At 38.0% G+C, this 7,588-nt stretch overlaps 1 non-coding gene across 1 annotated transcript; it reads right to left on the bottom strand.

Annotated features, from left to right (window-relative positions):
• Positions 1-4,555: 4,555 nt before the first annotated feature.
• Positions 4,556-4,659, bottom strand: LOC130943240 (small nucleolar RNA R71). Its single transcript, XR_009071766.1, has one exon. It is a non-coding gene; the product is annotated as a small nucleolar RNA R71 (small nucleolar RNA).
• Positions 4,660-7,588: the final 2,929 nt, after the last annotated feature.

The raw sequence follows: 7,588 nt of genomic DNA, 5'->3' as shown, positions 1-7,588 counted from the left end.
GGGACCATATGTGACTTGTGATCACCATATGGATATGTAGAGCTTCAGGATGTTGACTCTGATAAAAAGTTCATTGTTAATGAACATAGAGTCAAACATTATCTTGAAAGCAATGTTGAGCAAGAATGCTCAAAACTGATACTAGACTAAAGCTCAGTAAAAGTCCAGCTAAAGACAATAAAGAAGCGCTTGCTGGGAAGCAACTCAGTCATTAGCAAAGGTTCTTGTTATTTAAATAATAATTATAGGAGTTTAATATAAATTATCTTTAAGAATGATTGTCTAAATGGAGAAGTTCACGGAGTTACAAAAGGATTCAGAGCACAAAGCAGAGAAAAAGAGCTCGCTGGCTCGAAAATGTCAGTAAGAGGTATTTTGGGCGTTAAATGCCAGAATGGGTATCATTCTGGGCATTTAACGCCAGTAAATATACCATTCTGGGCATTAAACGCCAGAATGGGCACCATTCTGGGCGTTTAATGCCAGAATTGCAGCATCCTGGGCATTTAGAAAAATGCCCAGTGATAAAAGATTTCTGGTGTTTAACGCCAGCCAGGATACCTGGCTGGGCGTTAAACGCCCAAAATGGCCAATGATGAGCGGATAATTTATACGCTTTTTGGCATTGTTTTTAGGTAGTTTTTAGTAAGTTCAAGCTAATTTTAGGGATGTTTTCATTAGTTTTTATGTTAAATTCACATTTCTGGACTTTACTATGAGTTTGTGTGTTTTTCTGTGATTTCAGGTAAATTCTGGCTGAAATTGAGGGACTTGAGCAAAACTCTGAAAAAGGTTGACAAAAGGACTGCTGATGCTGTTGGATTCTGACCTCCCTGCACTCAAAATGGATTTTCTGGAGCTACAGAACCCCAAATGGCGCGCTCTCAACGGCGTTGGAAAGTAGACATCTAGAGCTTTCCAGCAATATATAATATTCCATACTTTATTCGGGAATTGACGACGTAAAGTGGCGCTCAACGCCAAGTACATGCTGCTGTCTGGAGTTAAACGCCAGAAACACGTCATAACCCGGAGTTGAACGCTAGAAACATGCTATAACTCGGCGTTCAACTCTAAGAAAAGCCTCAGCTCGTGGATAGATCAAGCTCAGCCCAAGCATACACCAAGTGGGCCCCGGAAGTGGATTTATGCATCAATTACTTACTCATGTAAACCCTAGTAGCTAGTCTAGTATATATAGGACATTTAACTATTGTATTAGACGTCTTTTGACCACGTTTCATCTTTGGTCTCAGTTTTGTTTTATTCTTCATCTTAGGAGGCCATTGAGCACATTTTAGGGGGCTGGCCATTCGGCCATGCCTGAACCTTTCACTTATGTATTTTCAACGGTGGAGTTTCTGCACACCATAGATTAAGGGTGTGGAGCTCTGCTGTACCTCAAGTTTCAATACAATTACCATTACTTTATATTCAATTCTCTTTTATTCTTATTCCAAGATATACGTTGCACTTCAATTTGATGAATGTGATGATCCGTGACACTCATCATCATTCTCACCTATGAACGCGCGTGACTGACAACCACTTCCGTTCTACTTTAGGCCGGGCGCATATCTCTTAGATTCTCCAACAGAATCTTCGTGGTATAAGCTAGATAGATGGCGGCATTCATGGGGATCTGGAAAGTCTAACCTTGTCTGTGGTATTCCGAGTAGGATCCCGGGAATCCGGAAAGTCTAACCTTGTTTGTGGTATTCCAAGTAGGATTCCGATATTGAATGACTGTGACGAGCTTCAAACTCCTGAAGGCTGGGCGTTAGTGACAGAAGCAAAAGAATCAAGGGATTCTATTCCAGCCTGATTGAGAACCGACAGATGATTAGCCGTGCCGTGACAGAGCATTTGGACCATTTTCACTGAGAGGATGGGATGTAGCCATCAACAAGGGTGATGCCTCCAGACGATTAGCCATGCAGTGACAGCGCATAGGACCATTTTCCCGAGAGGATAAAAAGTAGCCATTGAAGACGGTGATGCCCTACATACAGCTTACCATGGAAAGGAGTAAGAAGGATTGGATGAATGTAATAAGAAAGTAGAGATTCGAGAGGATTCTAGCATCTCCACACGCCTATCTGAAATTCCCACAATTAATTTACATAAGTATTTCTATCCTATTTTATTTTCTGTTTATTGTTAATTTTTGAACTCATCATAAATCAATTTAATCTGCCTAACTGAGATTTACAAGGTGACCATAGCTTGGTTCTTACCAACAATCTCTGTGGGATCGACCCTTACTCACGTAAGGTATTACTTGGATGACCCAGTACACTTGCTGGTTAAGTTGAACAGAGTTATGATCACACCAGGGATTATTAAGATCCCAATTCATCACACCATGATCTCTTTGGGGTATTTTTGATTTCATACAAATACAAAGAGACCAACTTTGAGGATCACAATTTCATCCACCAAGTTTTTGGCGCCGTTGCCGGGGATTGTTCGAGTATGGACAACTGACGGTTCATCTTGTTGCTCAGATTAGGTAATTTTCTTTTCAAAAATCTTTTTTAAAATTTTTCTTTAATTTTTCATTTTTCCAAACTTTATTTTCGAAAAAAATTTAACAAAAATCTAAAAAAATTAATAAAATCATAAAAATAAAAAAATATTTTGTGTTTCTTGTTTGAGTCTTGAGTCAATTTTTAAGTTTGGTGTCAATTGCATGTTTTTAAAATTTATGCATTATTTTTTTTTTCGAAAATTTCATGCATTCATAGTGTTCTTCATGATCTTCAAGTTGTTCTTGGTAAGTCTTCTTGTTTGATCTTGATGTTTTCTTGTTTTGTGTTGTTTGTTGTTTTTCATGTGCATCTTTCGTTTGTTAGAGTCCATGCATTAAAGATTTCTAAGTTTGGTGTCTTGCATGTTTTCTTTGCATCAAAAATTTTTCAAAATTATGTTCTTGATGTTCATCATGATCTTCAAAGTGTTCTTGGTGTTCATCTTGACATTCATAGTGTTCTTGCATGCATCTTGTGTTTTGATCCAAAATTTTTATGTTTTGGGTCATATTTGTGTTTTTCTCTTTCATCATTAAAAATTCAAAAATAAAAAATATCTTTTTCTTATTTCTCTCCAAATTTTCGAAATTTTGGGTTGACTTGGTCAAAAAAATTTTAAAATTAGTTGTTTCTTACAAGTCAAGTCAAATTTTCAATTTTAAAAATCTTATCTTTTTTTTTAAAATCTTTTTCAAAAACTATATCTTTTTCATTTTTTATTATTTTCGAAAAATTCCAAAAATCTTTTTCAAAATATTTTCAAAATATTTTTCTTATCTTTATATCTAATTTTCGAAAATTAGCTAACAAGTAATGTGATTGATTCAAAAATTTGAAGTTTGTTACTTTCTTGTTAAGAAAGGTTCAATCTTTAAGTTCTAGAATCTTATCTTGTAGTTTCTTGTTAGTGAAGTAAGTAATTTTAAATTGAAAAATTAAAATCTTTTTTTATCTTTTCTATCTTATCTTTTTATCATATCTTTTTATCATATCTTTTTCAAAATTTTATCTTTTTCAAAAATTTGATTTCAAATATCTTATCTAACTTCTTATCTTCCTATCTTTTCAAATTTTAATTTTAATATCTTTTTCAACTAACTATTTGACTCTTTGTTTGTTTCTTATCTTTTTCAAAACCACCTAACTACTTTTCCCTCTCTAATTTTCGAAAATATCTCACCTCTTTTTCAAAAATTCTTTTTGTTCTAAATTTTAATTTTAATTATATCTTATCTTTAATTTTCAAAAATTACTAACCCCTTTTTAAAATTATTTTCGAATTTTCTATCCCTTCTCACTTATTCTATTTAATTATTTAATTACTAACACTTCTCTTCATCTCTTATCACCTCCCCTATCCTTACTCTTTATACGGACTATTCATTCTTCTTCACTCTTCTCCCCTTTCTTTTTCTACTAACATAAAGGAATCTCTATACTGTGACATAGAGGATTCCTCTTTCTTTTCTTGTTTTCTTCTCTTTCATATGAGCAGGAACAAGGAAAAAGGCACTCTTGTTGAAATTGATCCTAAACCTGAAAGGACTTTGAAGAGGAAACTCAGAGAAGCTAAATTACAACAATCCAGAAGTAACCTTTCAGAAGTTTTCGAACAAGAGAAGGAGATGGCAACCGAACTTAATAATGATAATGCAAGAAGGATGCTTGGTGACTTTACCAAACCAACGTCCAAATTTGATGGAAGAAGCATCTCCATTCCTGCCATAGGAACAAACAACTTTGAGCTTAAGCCTCAACTGGTTGCTTTAATGCAACAGAACTGCAAGTTTTATGGACTTCCATCTGAAGATCCTTACCAGTTTTTAATTGAGTTCTTGCAGATTTGTGAGACTGTTAAGACGAATGGAGTAGATCCTGAAGTCTACAGACTCATGCTTTTCCCTTTTGCTGTAAGAGACAGAGCTAGAATATGGTTGGATTCACAACCTAAGGATAGCCTGGACTCCTGGGAAAAGCTGGTCACTGCCTTCTTGGATAAATTCTTTCCTCCTCAAAAGCTGAGCAAGCTTAGAGTGGATGTTCAGACCTTCAAACAAAAAGATGGTGAATTCCTCTATGAAGCTTGGGAAAGATACAAGCAGTTGACCAAAAGGTGTCCATCTGACATGTTTTCAGAATGGCCTATATTAGATATATTCTATTATGGTCTATCTGAGTTTTCGAAAATGTCATTGGACCATTCTGCAGGTGGATCCATTCACCTAAAGAAAACACCTGCAGAAGCTCAAGAACTCATTGACATGGTTGCAAATAACCAATTCATGTACACTTCTGAGAGGAATTCCGTGAATAATGGGACACCTCAGAGGAAGGGAGTTCTTGAAATTGATGCTCTGAATGCCATATTGGCTCAGAACAAAGTGTTGACTCAGCAAGTCAACATGATCTCTCAAAGTCTGAATGGATGGCAAAATGCATCCAACAGTACTAAAGAGGCAGCTTCTGAAGAAGCTTATGATCCTGAGAACCCTGCAATGGCATAGGTTAATTACATGGGTGAACCTTATGGAAACACCTATAATTCATCATGGAGAAATCATCCAAATTTCTCATGGAAGGATCAACAAAAACAAGGCTTTAACAATGGTGGACGCAATAGGCTGAGCAATAGCAAGCCTTTTCCATCATCTTCTCAGCAACATACAGAGAATTCTGAACAAAACACTTCTAATTTAGCCAATCTAGTCTCTGATCTGTCAAAGGCCACTTTCAGTTTCATGAGTGAAACAAGATCCTCCATCAGAAATCTGGAGGCACAAGTGGGCCAGCTGAGTAAGAAAGTCATTGAAACTCCTCGCAGTATTCTCCCAAGCAATACAGAAGAGAATCTAAAAGGAGAGTGCAAGGCCATTGATATAATCAATATGGCCGAATGCACAAGGGAGGAGGATGACGAAAATCCTAGTGAGGAAGACCTCCTGGGACGTCCCTCAAGCAAGAAGGAGTTTCCTATTAAGGATCCAAAAGAATCTGAGGCTCATATAGAGACCATAAAGATTCCATTAAATCTCCTTCTGCCATTCATGAGCTCTGAAGACTATTCTTCCTCTGAAGAGGATGAAGATGTGACTGGAGAGCAAGTTGCTCAATATTTAGGAGCTATCATGAAGCTGAATGCCAAATTGTTTGGTAATGAGACTTGGGAAAGTGAACCTCCTTTGCTCATTAGTGAACTGGATACCTGGATTCAGCAAATTTTACCACAAAAGAGACAAGATCCTGGCAAGTTCTTAATACCTTGTACCATAGGCACCATGACCTTTGAAAAAGCTCTATGTGATCTAGGGTCAGGGATAAATCTTATGCCACTCTCTGTAATGGAGAAGCTGGGGATCATTGAGGTACAACCTGCCTTGTTCTCATTACAATTGGCAGACAAGTCAGTAAGACAAGCTTATGGGTTAGTAGAGGACGTGTTAGTAAAGGTTGAAGGCCTTTACATCCCTGCTGATTTCATAATCTTAGACACTAGGAAGGAAGAGGATGAATGCATTATCCTTGGAAGACCTTTCCTAGCTACAGCAGGAGCTGTGATAGATGTCAACAGAAGTGAAATAGTCCTTCAATTGAATGGGGACTACCTTGTGTTTAAGGCACATGGCCATCCCTCTGTGACAAAAGAGAGTAAGCATGAAGAGCTTCTTTCAGTTCAGAGTCAAGAAGAGCCCCTACAGTCAAACTCTAAGTTTGGTGTTGGGAGGCCACAACCAAACACTAAGTTTGGTGTTAAGACCCCATATCCGAACTCTAAGTTTGGTGTTGGGACTATACAACATTGACCTGATCACCTTTGTGGCTCCATGAGAGCCCACTGTCAAGCTATTGACATTAAAGAAGCGCTTGTTGGGAGGCAACCCAATTTTATTTATCTAACTTTTATTTTATTTTATTTTATTGTTGTTTTTTGTTTTATTAGGTACATGATCATGTGGAGTCACGAAAAAAAATATAAAAATTAAAAACAGAATAAAAAAATAGCAGAAGAAAAATCACACCCTGGAGGAAGCACAGACTGGCGTTCAACGCCAGTAAGGAGCATCTGGCTGGTGTTCAACGCCAGAACAGAGCATAAATCTGGCGCTGAACACTAGAAACAAGCAACATTCTGGCGTTTGAACGCCAGGAATGTGCCTTGAGGAAAGCTGGCGCTGAACGCCAGTAACAAGCATGGAACTGGCGTTCAACGCCAGAAACATGCTACATATGGGCGTTGAACGCCCAGAACATGCTTTACATGGGCGTTGAACGCCCAGAACGTGCATCACCTCGGCGTTTAAACGCCAGAATGGTATGCAAAGGCATTTTACATGCCTATTTGGTGCAGGGATGGAATTCCTTGGCACCTCAGGACCTATGGACCCCACAGGATCACCTCAGGATCTGTGGACCGCACAGGATCCCCACCTACCTCGCCCTCTCTCTCTCCATTCATGGTCATCCCTTCTGTTTTCCATTCACCACTAATATCCATCCACTCTTCCCCATACACCCCACCTACCTTCAAAATTCAAAATCTCTTTCCCACCCAATCCCACCCATATAGCCGAATACACATATCCCTCCATCTCCTCCATATCTTCTTCTTATTCTTCATCTTTTCTTTCTTCTCTTGCTCGAGGGCGAGCAATTTTCTAAGTTTGGTGTGGTAAAAGCATAGCTTTTTGCTTTTCCATAACCATTAATGGCACCTAAGGCCAGAGACATCCAAAAAAAAAGAAGAAGAGAAAAAAGGGAAGACAAAAGCTTCCACCTCTGAGTAATGGGAGATGGAAAGACTCATGTAAAGGGTTTATAGCTCAGTGGTAGAACATTTGACTACAAATCAAGAGATCCCTGAGATACCTCAGGGGATAAATTGTCCTCCACACAATTATTGGGAGCAACTAAGGATAGGAACACCAAAATTACTAGGAATCATGCAACAGAAGCAAGAAAGAGACATAAAGGAGCTCAAAAAGCACCATTGGACCTTCAAGAAGGTGCCACCCTCACTCAGGTGGATTCATTCCTTGTTCTTATTTCTTTCTGTTTTTCGG

Source organism: Arachis stenosperma, chromosome 7 (assembly GCF_014773155.1).
Source record: "Arachis stenosperma cultivar V10309 chromosome 7, arast.V10309.gnm1.PFL2, whole genome shotgun sequence".
Classification (NCBI taxonomy): Eukaryota; Viridiplantae; Streptophyta; class Magnoliopsida; order Fabales; family Fabaceae; genus Arachis; species Arachis stenosperma.
The sequence above is the reverse complement of the archived record's forward strand: the minus strand, read 5'-3'. Positions and strand labels throughout refer to the sequence as shown.